General features: G+C 26.0%; 1 protein-coding gene across 4 annotated transcripts in view; it reads left to right on the plus strand.

The window, feature by feature from the left end:
• LOC111632871 (protein UBASH3A homolog) overlaps window positions 1-13,164 on the plus strand; it is a 43,958-nt gene extending 30,794 nt beyond the window's left edge. For 2 of the 4 annotated variants that reach the window (XM_023377399.1, XM_023377398.1), the window contains exon 7: window positions 4,720-5,688. The gene's annotated coding sequence lies outside the window, so the exon portion shown is untranslated. Of the gene's footprint in view, window positions 1-4,719; window positions 5,689-11,893 lie in introns of those variants that run through there. The other 2 variants (XR_002757941.1, XM_023377401.1) reach the window with 2 other exon arrangements.
• Window positions 13,165-15,088: the final 1,924 nt, after the last annotated feature.

Here is a 15,088-nt window from a genome sequence, read left to right on the forward strand (position 1 = left end):
GGTATGGATTAGTGAATCTACCTGTAGATTCCATCTGATTTTATTATTTATTTTATCCATTAAAGTAGACTTCCAAAAGACCCTTCAGTCTTTTGGAAGAATTTCATTTCAGCAATTTCAAATTATCATTAATTATCTTTGAAATGAACCCATTCTTACATTCTTTTTTTCTTTGATTTCATCATTCCAGTCTCTCAGACCTGTTTTCCTAGTCCATTTCTTTTTGTTCTTAAACATTTTTTGCAGACTTTTATTTTTTCAGTTGTTACATATATAAAACAGGAAGTATTGACACACAGAAAAAACCTGGAGAGTCAAATTTGACCTGCCAGGTTTTTTGTAAATTTTGATGTTTTGACACTCCCTAAACCCAAAAAGTCAAAAAATGGGAAAAATTTCATTGTGTGTGTGTGTGTTGATGTCTATTTCATTTAATATCTTTGGGTAATGATTAAGAAACAAAATTTGGCTAAGCAACTTGTATTGATATATAAAAGGCATCAATTCTATTAAACTTTAGTGGTTAATGATTGAGGGGGGTGGGAAAATAGAGAGGCCATGTCAAATCTCCAGTGGAGTTGGACTTAATGAAAATTATAGTCATTATTGGCACTTACAATTTCTTAAATTCATCTCTACCCTCAAAATTAAGCTTTTTGTCTTTTTATAATAATTAATAATATATAATTTTATTTTTTAATAAAATCTTGTAACAAATGGCACCATGCACAATTTTATTTTAAATAATTACTAGTTGAAATAAATAAAAATATACATCTAGTAGATTTATATTTTCCCCTAAAAATTTTTCTTCAAAGAGAAGTTCACCTCCTCTTTGAAACCTGGAACAATATAAGTTTTGGCAAATTGAGTCCAACAAAAAAGCATGCTGCAAACTTTCCTGGTGAAGCCTGAAAAGTTATGCAACTTGTTGATGTTTAATGACAGTTTTAAGGTTGGTCTTCACTGGTCTAGTTTGTTTGTATTTTTCTTAACGACTCATTTGTCCTGTTTTGATAAAAGGCTTTGATATTTTCATCATCTAAAAGTCTTACTCTGAAAGAGTGTGGTGGTTATTGTTGCAGACTTTTATTATTGTTAATTTTTTTTTTCATCTTGGTTGTCACTTTATCTTACAAATTAAAGAGAGTGATTCAATTTGATCTCTGGTTCTCTAGATACTTTAGGGCCTGTTACAGTCTTTAACATTTTGATGTTGCAGATGATATAATTGAAAATACTTTCTTCCCCTTTCTACTTCCCATGTATATCTGTGCATAGCTTTGACTTTAAAGAAGATATTTATTATTCTAAAATTGTGGATTGTAAATTGTAAACCTCTTGGTCTGATAACATCTTTACTGAAGATGGGTTTTCTTTTTCAATGTTCATTTTGTATGGACTAGTACCTATTCTTGCTTTGAGGTTACCTTTAGATGATTGCTAAAGGTTAATTTTGATTTATAGTTTCCTGGAGTTATAAGTAGAATTTATCCATTTCCTGTTCTCTTCCTTCTGGAGCATACACCCCAATTATAGGAAGGTAGCCTCTGTTTATTTTTATTCTTGCTTTTATGATTCTGTCATTCTAAAAACTGTATTGAACAATATTGTTTCTAAGTGATCTATGTATAAAAAGTAACACCAGATTTTTCCCTAATATTAGTTTTTACTTCACTGTATAAAATAATTTTGTTTCATCTATGTCTTTTGCCTTTTTCTTTGATTCTATTATTGTAGCAATTTTTTTTTTTTTCGTTTATGACTTCATCTAGTTTATGAATTTTATGGTAGATGCTTCTGACATTCCAGGTTGCAATGTTCCAGGTTTCTAATTTTTGGGTATTTTTGTTTTTTTATATATGCAGTTCATAATCTGCTCAAATCCTTGGTCCAAGCTAGATTGTTTTCAAAAGGGGCAGTCCTTTCTTGAAAGTCTTTTAAGTAATTGAGAAATCAACTGAACGAGTTACAGGCTTCTTGCAATCTAGCTTGATAGTAGTGCTGCTACCTTGAGTGTCCAAGTTTGCCTTACAGGTTTAGTAATGTTGCCTTTTACTGATCAAGTTTAGTAATGTTGATGTAATAATCATTACTAAACTTGATCAGTAAAAATATGAGAATAAACTATGCATTACTAGTTTGCATATCATTAAAAAAAAGTGACCCACAGGAAGATTACAAAATTTACTTGTGGCCCACATCCAGAAAAGGTTGTTCATCACTGCTTTATAGTAATTTCTGATATTAACTAAAAGAAATAATATATATTCTTATTCTTGATTATCATAAAGTTATTACAAATGGATATGGATATCGGAACACTGGTTTTAAAATTTAAAAAAATTTTTAAATAATTGTATTGTAATTACAGTAATGGTGCTATTCTTTCATGCAATATCTGTAATAATATAAATCTATTTAAAATCATGAAATAGTTCAGGCAATTTTATTTATGTTGAGCAAATTTTTTTCTAAAATATTCTAGGCATATTTTCAAAAAAAAAATTTAGAAATAAATTTAATCATACAAGTAAAATTACCTGTAGCAACTGATTCAAATCTATCAATGAGTTTAAACTTCTCTACCTACAAGTACTGTTTAGATCAGTCATGAGCAACCCATTGTCTACATGCTATATGCAACTTGTGGGGACCTAATATGTGGTCTTCAGGGCTTGGGTAATGTAATTTTATTTTCCTGTTTTCTGCATTGTGCCATTATGCAATCCTAATTAAGCTGATATTCATGACAAATGTTCAAACTAAACTTGACCAGTGAAAAGATGAGAATAAATTATATATTACTACTTAGCAAATTTTTAGTATATATTATTTTTGTAGTTTAATGACTGTTATGAAATAAGTTAATGGTCAGCAAGCTTAAATAAAGCCTATAACTCTGTAAAAAAAATGCATATAACCAATATCCAGAAAAGGTTGTTCATCACTGGTTTAGATCAACATCCTGTCTTTTAAATAATTTCTTTTAATTTCTAATATATTAACTGGAAGAATTAAAATATTAATATATCTGTTTTTTCTTAATTTAGTCTTCATTTAGAAATATTGTATTTTAATTTTTAATGTTTCAATTTCTCATCATAAAAAATTAATGAAAATTAAAATCATATTTTATTTATATTAACTGATACAAATCTATCAGTTAACATCTACCTATCAGTAGAATCTATGCAAAACTTTTTAATCTAAAAAGGTTGATTATATATAAATAATCCAGTATTTTTAGATTATATGAATAGTTTAGATAATTAAGCAAAGATCAAAGAAAAAATTTGTTTTACATAATTTTGGGCCAGTTTGGCAACAGAAAAAATATATAACTTTTTAAATCAAAATAGTTTGGCATTAAATAAATATTTTTTTACAAACAAATTTACATTGAATATTGATTTTTAATAATGACCATTATGAACTAAAGATATTTTAGATGAAAAATAGTTTATTGTAAACCAATAAAATGCAAACAGGATAAGAAGGTATATTATTGTTTATCAGATGCTAGTCAGGTATTCTAACATCCAAGTAATGAAATATGAAAATTAAATTAGAAGTAATGTGTGATTATTCCTTTTTTTTTTCTTTTTTTTAAGTAATAAAATTTTATAAAAGTTTCATTCAGAAAATTACTTCTTTAATGAAAGTAGTATTTATATTTTGGTTCCTTACATACAATTTGAGATGTCACAAATTTATTCGTTTTTGTAAGTAAAGATTATGATGTATCATGATCTGATGACTATCATGTTAAATGAAATGGTTTGCTTATAATAGAATTTACCACATAGGAATCAGACTTTGGGGCACTTTTATAATCTGTTGATAATCTCAATTCTTCAATACCAAAGGTCTTTAGATATGTTAGCTTGAAAAAGTCTTGAAAAACTGTTAAGAGAAAATTCATAAAACATTTTTCATAATAAATAAAGTTTATGAACTGACTGCATAACTGCATTAATATTGACTTAATTTCAACATTATTGAAAATATTTTTGGTGTTTAAAGTAAAACTGTTAAATATGATATATGATATGATATGATAGTTTTAAAAAAATTTTAATTTAAAATTAAATTTATATATATTCAATGCTTACTAAAATATTACATTATTTTGAACAATTATTTTTGTATATTCTCACACTCAAAAACCTTAGGAGTCCAGTAACAACAACACTTTAATGGAAAACTAAGGTTTTTGACCATATCCCGGACTTCCTCAGGTTTTTAACCAGTAAGATTCAAACATGGAATGCGCAGAACAACATGTTTAGAAATTATTTTTAATAAATCTATGGAACGTATAGAACAACATGTTCAAAAAACGTTCAAAAAATACATTCCATAGGTTTTTTAAAAATAATTTTTAAACATGTTGTTCTATGCATTCCATGTTTAAATCTTACTGGTTAAAAACCTGAGGAAGACCGGGGTACAGTCAAAAACATTAATTTTCCATTAAAGTATTAGTGTCACTGGACTCCTAAGGTTCTTGAGTGTGAATTATCCTTTCCAGTAATTCTGTACAAAGCTGTTTTATTGTATAATCTCATTTCATGCTTTTTGTCTAGTCTCTATTGTTTTGAATAATGGGAATATCATTAGATATTGTCTCATTGTGTTTTTCTATATTTGCATCACATCTATGCTTTGGTACTGTTTGTTAGTGTGTTTAGATTAATGAAAAATTCATATTAACAGTTATACATAAAGACAGAGCCGGCCCTACCATAGGGCGAACAGAGCAGCCGCTCCAGGTGCTAAGTCCTAGGGGGTGCCTCAGTGATAAAGAAAATTAAAGGTTATAAATTAGGGTCAACCGAGGGAGTGCCATAATAGGATCTTGCTCCATCCTAAAACTTTCCTCGGGCCGGCACTGCATAAAGAGAAGTAAGTCAAAAATGACTACAGATATTTGAAAGAATTATTATACTATATTTAGTATAAACAGTATTTGTATGAATGTGTACAATGCATTGTTACTTTACAGATTAATCACGTTTTCAGAAAGTCTATGATTTGCATTTTGTTTTTGATTGGAACATTTAATGGAAAACAAACAAAACTGGTTTGATTTAAAGAAGTTCAGGTTAGTAAGTGCACTCCATATATGAAGAAACAAGTAACTACAACTTCAATAAAATGTTTAAAACTTTATAGAATGAGATCAATAGTCATATAATTTATTATAATAAACATCATAATATGTATCATAATAAATTCCATAAAAATACAGAATTTTCAGAATGTTTACTATATTTCATTAAAGTGTATGAATTATTTGAAATGTGATAAATATTCCAAAATGTTCATTATGCTACCTGAAATGTTATCTATAATTATTCAAACTATATACATTAATAAGTATTTCTTTAATTTATCAGACTTTTTATGTTTAGAAATTTTAAATGAGGGGCAGATTTTAAATTTTATAAATTTTACAGAATTTTGCCAAATTTCAAGTACTGGTACTTTATGAATTTTACCTTGTTAACTGTTATCATTGTTCATTAAAAGAAATTATCAAATTAAGGGATGTGTGTGTATAAAATCCTTTAAAGTATGTTTTATTAGTGATATATGTATACAGTAGAGCATCAATTATCCGACTCAATTGGGGACTCAGGTTGGTCGGATAACTGAAAAAATCGGATAATCGAAAAGAATGAAAAATATATATTATTAGCATAGTATATTAGTATAATAGTATATCGCTATTAACCAACTTCGCATTGAGTTTTCATCGATGTTAAGCCTAACAATTTTTTAAAAATAATAATCGTTGCTATTGTATTGTTAAAAATTATTTTTAAATTATTTTATTGCTCACAAAACAAACAACCACTCATAATTAGAAAATTAAGTCTCGTTTAAATACTGGCCTCCCTTCAATGATCAAGTCGATGTTGCCATCTAAAACACGCAAAAATTTAACGAAAATAATATTAAAGTAGCCAAGACATACCCAAATATTGTAGTGCCACATCACTAGCGGACATTTGAAATTTGCTGACTAGAATGGTTGGTTAACCGATGTGATGGTTAATCGGGGGTCGGATAATCGATGCTCTACTGTATTTGTGCATTGTGTGAAGAAGAGGTTATTTTTATTAGCAAAGTGTTAATTATTTTTAATTTTAATTATTGCAATTTAATTGTGTTTCAGTTCTGAACTTAGTTTTAAATATTAGTTTCTTTATTATAATTAAATTAGTTACAATTTATTTTCAATGTATTAAAGGTAGTTCTTAAAGCTAACTTTTATGTATTCAAAAGGATACATTTTTCTCTGTTAAACCTATTTATGAATAAATGAGAAATAGGAATTAATTCAATATAATGGAAATATAAAACTTCTACTGTACTATTCAGAAAAAAATTGATAAATATAAATAATAAATTAAGGTTTTGCTGTTCTTATAAATATTTTTCTTAGAAATTCTGATTTTTACAATTAAGAAGACATTATTTGATACAAAGGTATTTTATCTTTGTAATTATTTATTTATGCAGTAATTGCATAAATTATGAAATTCATATACAGTATTCTTCAATGTGAATAATTTGTTCTGGAGAAACTGAAATTTGCAGTTTTGGAAATAATTTACATATATATAATTTCCAGTTGATCTCATTTTATAGAACACAAATATTTTTTTTTTATTGATGAATTAATTTTATTATTTAAATTTAAAAAATAATTTAGTCAGCCTGTTTTAGTAATGAGCCACATAAGTTAACTTAATGCTTTTTGGAAAATTTACCTTTACATTTCAAAACATTGAATAATGAAAATATTGACAATAAAAGAATGAGTTACTTATTGAAATAAAATTGATTTCTTGAAGGCTTTCAAATTTCAAGTATACATTAAAAATTGCTTCTCAGTACAACTCTATATATATATTAGAGATTTGAATTCTTGGCTTCTTTCTCAAATCTCAAAATATATNCTAGTTACATCATGCTGTGTATAAAATTATTTGTATGAAAAATTTCTTAAGTACCCATACCCGTTTATATTATTCTTGTTATGCTTACTGTACAGTACATTAACCTAAGTTAGGCTATAAATATCTTTTTTGCAAACTTAAAAATTTTTTGTTTTTACAGTTCCCCATTATATGTTAAAAATATATAACTGAAATGTTAAAATTAAAGAATTCCTGTCTATGTCTTTTTTAATTTTGACATTAATTCTTCTGGGTACTCCTTGATTTCTCTGACTGACTGCAAATTATAGTTATGTGATAATAATAAACAACGCTTTTTGCCCACGACGATAAATTAGACAGAATTAGATAACCTAATAAATAGGGTATAACAATTTGCAGGGCTTATCACACAGGCCTTGGTGTGATAAGCCCTGCAAATTGTTATACCCTATTTATTAGGTTATCTAATTCTGTCTAATTTAAAGTTATGTGGCTCATACACTGGCCAGAGCTGAGTGGAAGTTGAGAGAGGAGGGACCAAACCATATTTTTTGTTATCACTGTCGTTAGTTAAATATTTTACTTTATTCATAAGCATACTCAGTGGTTTCTGATGTTTTCATTTAAGAGTAAATAATATACAGTATCTTGATTTTATTTATTGGCTTTAAAAATTAAAATAATTTAAATTTTAATGAAGTTAAGTAAAAATAATACCAAAAATTCTCTCCTCCTCATTAAAAGTAATTTTTTTTTAATAGTCCCAGGTAAGAAGCAAGTAATGAAAATCCAGTAGAGTGAATTAACTTCATGATTAATTTACTTTACTCAAGATTTATCTTTATAAATTTTTGTAGACACTGTTTAAGAATGCTGGAAAGCTTCATAAATTTGAGTGAATCAAACAATCTAAATTTTCAAGTGAATTGTGTGTTTATGTGGATTTCCAGGTATTCATCTAGAAATCTACACTTTTGTTCCCCATTGGTCACACTGACAGTGAGTAACAAAAAATGAATAAAAAACTAGAAAGCAATTTTTATTCACTACACTACAAAAAAGTGGAATGCAAAAATTTTCTTTTATTTACTGGTGATTTGCTGTCATTGTGGATTAACATGAAGCAAATATATATTTGTTTTTTCTTTTTAAATAATCACTTACATGTTGTTTATTTTGAAATGGAAAAATTTTAAGTGAGATAGGGTAATGAAAAATTTATATATACATGCAATGTCTTATAAATGAAAAACATAACTGAAGTGTTTTATAATGGAGAAAGTACTTATACAGAAAATATTTAATGTATGATTGTGAAAAACATATAAAGTGGGTAAGATTGTTCAATAAAACTCCAATTATATGGATGCTGATTATCTAAATTGCCCTCTGACTTTGTTAAAAATAAATAGGCATTTAGATATATGTACAGTACATGCATGAAAAGTAATTTTTTTCTAAATGTAGAAAATATACCTACAAACAAACATACTTTATTTCCACATTTAATTACACATAGTTATGTACACAAGTAATATGCATAATGCGGTTTTGGATAGGGAGAAAAAAAATGACTATTTTATGCAAAAATCCAATAATCTGCATATGCAATATATCCAGATGATCCAGGTCAATTAATTCAGATGATTTAGAGTTTTATTGCACTAAGAAATAAAAATAATTTTAAAATATGAATTTTTTTTGAAATTATTATTTAGTATAAATTTATTTAAATAGATATTTGATAGCTCTTCCTTGTGGCTTTAAGATGCTTTTCTAAATATTAAAAGGATATGTGTTGCATCTTTATCAATTTTTTTTTCCTTTAACAGGCTAGAACATCTAGTCACTAAAAATCATAACTGGTATGATTACTAAAAATATAAATAGTTATAAAACCTAGATATTTTAGCTTTAATGATAACAGTATATGTTAACTACTGTATATGTCATCATCATAATATACATTATCTAGTGTTTAGATGACATACATGATGTTTCAGTATTCAATTATAGTTATTGCAATATTAATTTGAAGCTATATAAGACATAAAAATAGACTCACTTAAAAAATTAAATTATATAAGTCTTTATCTTCAAATGCAGATAATCCTGGGTTATGATGTCTTTAAGCAAATAATATATTGCTTTATGCATTATTAATGTTTTTCTTTACAAGCTTGGTTGAACCCATGACAAATGAAGTAGCTAAGTATTAAGAGAGAATTTGCAATGTATCAATGAAAATTTCTGAGTTGACTGCACTTAACACCATAAAAAATTGGAGTGGCATGCTGGTGCCTTTATTATCTTGGCCATCATATCAAAAGTTATACATTTCTATATGAATTTGTTACTATAGATTATGAATTTCACGCGGTCTTTTAACCCTACACGCTATTCGTAATTTGTCCCCTCCGTACGGACGGTTCGCGGCAAGTGCCCTTATTCTCTTCTTATCCCCTTCGCTCTTTTCCTTCCCATTCCCACCCACTCCCCACCCTTCACCCCACCCTATCTCCATCCCTACCTCTCCCTTNTTTTATTGATGAATTAATTTTATTATTTAAATTTAAAAAATAATTTAGTCAGCCTGTTTTAGTAATGAGCCACATAAGTTAACTTAATGCTTTTTGGAAAATTTACCTTTACATTTCAAAACATTGAATAATGAAAATATTGACAATAAAAGAATGAGTTACTTATTGAAATAAAATTGATTTCTTGAAGGCTTTCAAATTTCAAGTATACATTAAAAATTGCTTCTCAGTACAACTCTATATATATATTAGAGATTTGAATTCTTGGCTTCTTTCTCAAATCTCAAAATATATCTTAAATCTTTCAGATAAATCTAAGAGACTTTCATGTCTATTTTCTATTGATAAATTATTAGAATTGCATACTATGGCAAAGCATTTTTTTTTTTCAGTTCTAGTAATTCTTTGTCTGGTTATTCTCTGCTACATGTCTTCTAACTCTTTCTGCAAAAAATTTACTATTATATTAATTACAATCATTAACACTAACAGTGATAACAATTTCTAAATAAAAACTTGCAGAATTAAATTATTAAAATTTTCAGCATATCTATTGACATTATTTATTAAAAATAAATTTTGATTAAATCAAAAAGATTAAAAACCAATTTTTTAAATAAATGTTTAAATTATTTTAATTTGAAAATGCATGATTATTTATAGTTAATTAATAGATAATTGAAAATATTTGTCAAAATTACAGATAATTAAAATTTGTCAATAAACTTATGAATAAAATGCCATAGCTACTTTTAAGTGCATATTATTAATATTAATGTAATGATTTAAAGAATGAACCATATTACAGAATCAGTATTATTCATCAAAAGTACAAATTACAAGATTTTTTAAATAAAGAATGTACTGTTGTTAAATTATTTTTGTTAAGCCATCCTTTTCATACATATTTTATTTATTTAAATATTTATTTCATATCTCATCATATTATAAAAGTATTTTAAAATTTTATGATTATAAATAATTGACTTTACATTTGTTTATAAACATATCCAATTATTTTTCTACAATAAATATATTAAAATTTAGTGAAATATAATAAAATAAATATTTTATACCAAAATATTTTATTTAACGTTAAATGAACAGCATTTATACTTTACATATACTGTATCTTTGAAATTAAAATATTTTTTTTTATATTGAAAATTGAAATATTTATATCAACAATTATTTCTAATATAGAAGTGATCTTTCTAATCATTATTTAAATAATGCATGTTATTCTTATAATTATTGTTATAAAATACACAAAAAATATTATTAACTTTCAATTATAAATCCACTTTATTCTTAAAGTTAACCAAATTATATTCTAACTGTTGGTTTTTCTGTGAAGTATTGTTAAGTAGTTGAGAAGTATATTGGATCTTTCATCGTCAATCTGGCATAAAATGAAGGTAACCTGTATATTGTACATCCTATTTTGATATTTGCTGGTTATTATTTACACATAATTTCCTAAATCAATTAACTAATGTTAATAGTATACAAGATTATATGAAATGTTAAGTTGTAAATATACTTTGCTTAGTATAATTTGGGTATTCTTGTTCATGTTTGATTATCTTAACAGTATTTTGATTCCCAATTAGTTGGATAATTGATATTCTATGTGATATCAATAAAAAATTGTTATTGTAAATCATTAAATTATTAACATTATAAGTTGATGATATTATTGAAAATGTAAGCATCTTTAAGAAGAAAAATTTTGAAATTTTATAATACCAATTAATTAATAATAATAATAATATAGTCTAATCTTAATTTTTTATATTTTTTATTCAAAATAATAGTTTATAAACTTCTTAGAGAACTTTCTTAAATAAATCTCCAATAAATTATCACATTTAGAACAACTAACATTTTCAATCCTGAACATTAGTCCTTCTAAAGGTGATAACTTACTGGCAATTTATTTAAGAAGGTTCTCTAAGACGTTTTTGAGTTATACTTCCACTCCACTCTGCGCTTTTGTGAGTAGATCAAAATAATAGCATAAAAATTTATCAGAAATTAATATATATATATTTAGTTATTACTTATTTATAATAAGTAAACTAAATTTTATTGGGTTTCAGAAAAGCTTTAAGCTTTAAAATCATTAAAGCTTTTCCATAAAATAAAATTTTATATATACTTATTAATTTGAACATTGAATATACTATATTATGAATAAATTTTTTATTATATCTTTTTAATTATTTAAAATCCTTCATTGTTTCCAAAAAATAAAAAAAATTAAGAATATTAACTTAAAGGCTTCAAATATGATATTAAATTATAATTTTATAATTATGTAACAAATTCAGTTCTTAAAATTTTTGGCTACTTTTTATTAATTTTGATATATTAATCAATACATCAATTTTCAAATAGATGATTCTAATCCAAGTTAGAAAGTTGACATAAACAGAAAATGGAGAAACACAAAACAAGAATAAGACAAGGAGAAACTAGTTGGAAAGTGCATAGAAAAACACAATATCATAAAGTGAGAATTTAGTGTAATTAAATTGACAAGCTATTTAATTAATTTTTAAAAGACTTTTATATGAAATATGGTTAAAAACAATCATTGCTCATAATTTAACATGAGAATTTAACAAAATGAAAATATGGCAAAATAAATGGAAAATATTTCATATCAAACAATAACTACATTACATTCTTATTTGTCATACATGCAAGATTTTTATCTTACATAGTCAAAGCAAACCGATAATATTGTGTATTATTATCAGAAGAGGAAAAAAAATTTGATTTGATACAAAATAATTGTAATGTAGTTAGCAAACATTCAGGACAAAACACATTAACATAATATTTAGAAATATTACAAAACTTTATAAGCATGAGTCAATACTTCAGAAATATACCATTATGATGATTAGAAAGATCTAAATTCTGCATAAAAAATTGAAAATTACTCAGTTATATAATATTTAATATAGTGTCAAAATTTTTATTTTATTAAAACTTTGACAATTAATTTTGATTTATTAATTAGTATTTTTTAAATAAATAAGTTGTATTAATCAAAAGTTTAAAATAAAAACTTGTCACTATTAAGTATACAGTACTTATCTAAAATTGTAAATAATGTCTGTATTATCCTGCAAACAATCAATGAATTGAACATTTTTATGTTCTTATAGTGAACTGTGCAAGAAAAATAGCACAAATAGGTATTATTGCATTAAAATTATGTAAATATGTGTGATTCAAAATCTCATAGATTATTTATTTTTACTGATGAATTTAGATTTGTGAAAAATTTGTTGTATATTGGACAAAAGATTTAATAGGTAATAATTTTTAACTATGTGTATGAAGGAACTTAATTTATATAGGAAATTACATTAATGATGTATGTAAATGTGAATGAGTAATAAAGAATAAACTTGTAATTTAAGAAAGCCAAGAAAATAAAAGTAAACTGAAAAATTGCTTTATTTTTATTTACATATAATTTGTAAGAGATCCATTTAATCAATATTGTATTAGGAAAATTACTGTACTTTTCCTAATGACTAAGAAGCAGAACAAACATTTTCAAGTGTTAATGTTTAGTCTTTATCAAATGCATTTAATAAGAATTTTCATCAGTTGTAGAACAAAAATATCTATCATTGTAAAATAGTTTTTTTACATTAATATGTATTAGTTAGGCTACTAATTTTATATAATTTTCTGTTCTTTTAACATATTACTAAAGTATTCAATAAAGTTATCATTGAAATGAGTAAAAGTTGTACTCATTTCAATCCAACTACAGTTGTACTCAATAGAAATTTATCAAGTTTGTCATAATGTTGTCAGTACCACAATTGCACTTTTCATCATAATTGTAGTAATATTAGAAAGTTTTTACATTCTGTGACAAACTTTCTCAACTTTTGAGTCAGAGTTGTGACTTTATGATGTAAAATGCATCATAAGATCATCCTGTGACACCAGTGAATGGCAACCAGGCTCATGAGTACAATGTTTCATAAACTCAGAAGAGTGGCTGTAGAAGAGCATCTGTTTTCATTATCACCAAACAATAGGGACTTTTGTGGTGTAAAGTGACTCATCAGTTATGAGCAGATAAAATGCAAAAATGAAGATATTTGCATTTGTTTATTTTTCTATCTATATGAACATAAACATGTAAATACACACCATTAGTAGTTAAAAAGAGAGAAAAAATGGATTACTTGAAAGACAAAATACTATCAATAGGGTCGAGCAGTATGAAATAGTAATGAATGTATCTTATCATGTGAGGAATTTTCACAACCCTCTTGAAGCATACGATAATACTGTCTGTCGAAACAAACTTTTATATATCTACCAAATCATGTTGGAATGGGAAAATGGCCTGCAATTCCAGCACATTTTCCTTCTGTTTCCTTCCTTATGAATGATGTAACTTTTACAAAAAAAAGTCTCCTGATTTATAGCAAACCACAAATACACTTTATTATTCTGTTCATGCAAAATGCCACCAAAAGCTATTCAGAATTCACTGCTACTAGTTACATCATGCTGTGTATAAAATTATTTGTATGAAAAATTTCTTAAGTACCCATACCCGTTTATATTATTCTTGTTATGCTTACTGTACAGTACATTAACCTAAGTTAGGCTATAAATATCTTTTTTGCAAACTTAAAAATTTTTTGTTTTTACAGTTCCCCATTATATGTTAAAAATATATAACTGAAATGTTAAAATTAAAGAATTCCTGTCTATGTCTTTTTTAATTTTGACATTAATTCTTCTGGGTACTCCTTGATTTCTCTGACTGACTGCAAATTATAGTTATGTGATAATAATAAACAACGCTTTTTGCCCACGACGATAAATTAGACAGAATTAGATAACCTAATAAATAGGGTATAACAATTTGCAGGGCTTATCACACAGGCCTTGGTGTGATAAGCCCTGCAAATTGTTATACCCTATTTATTAGGTTATCTAATTCTGTCTAATTTATCTGGCAAAAAAGCGTTGTTTATTATTACTTTTAATCTGTTTAATGTAAAAAAAAGTCATTACCTTTCACAGCTTTGAATGTAAATACATTGAGTGATTTCTGTTCTCTGTATCCACTAAGAGCTAGACACGATCCGAAAAACATAATCTGGTAGAAATAAGTGAAGCACACGCAAGTAGTAGCATAATAAGAGAAGATCCTCACACCAGGAAATTCTGCAGTCATCGCTATGCAGAAAGATAAAATATTTGTTAAAGTTGTTATGGTTATAGAAACTGCAGATTTGGAATAAGTTTTCTCCATTCGTGCTTCTACGCTATCTTGAACTTTTGTAATTCTCCAATTCGCTACTATCACAAAGGCGTCGTCTATCTCTATAGCTGCAAATAATGTAAAAATGATAAATAAATAAATTATATTTCATATAATCTTCAATAAAGTTTGTAAAATGAACATTATAGAGCTTCAGCAATCGCAAAATTTTCGAAATTTTTCGTAAAACATTTTATTAATTTGAAAAAGTAAAAACTCGCCGAAAAATGTACTAGTTGCTACAGACTTTTCAATACTCCGAATATAAAAATAAAACG

This window comes from Centruroides sculpturatus, unplaced genomic scaffold (assembly GCF_000671375.1).
Source record: "Centruroides sculpturatus isolate CEXI.00-Female unplaced genomic scaffold, Cexi_2.0 scaffold41, whole genome shotgun sequence".
Classification (NCBI taxonomy): domain Eukaryota; kingdom Metazoa; phylum Arthropoda; class Arachnida; order Scorpiones; family Buthidae; genus Centruroides; species Centruroides sculpturatus.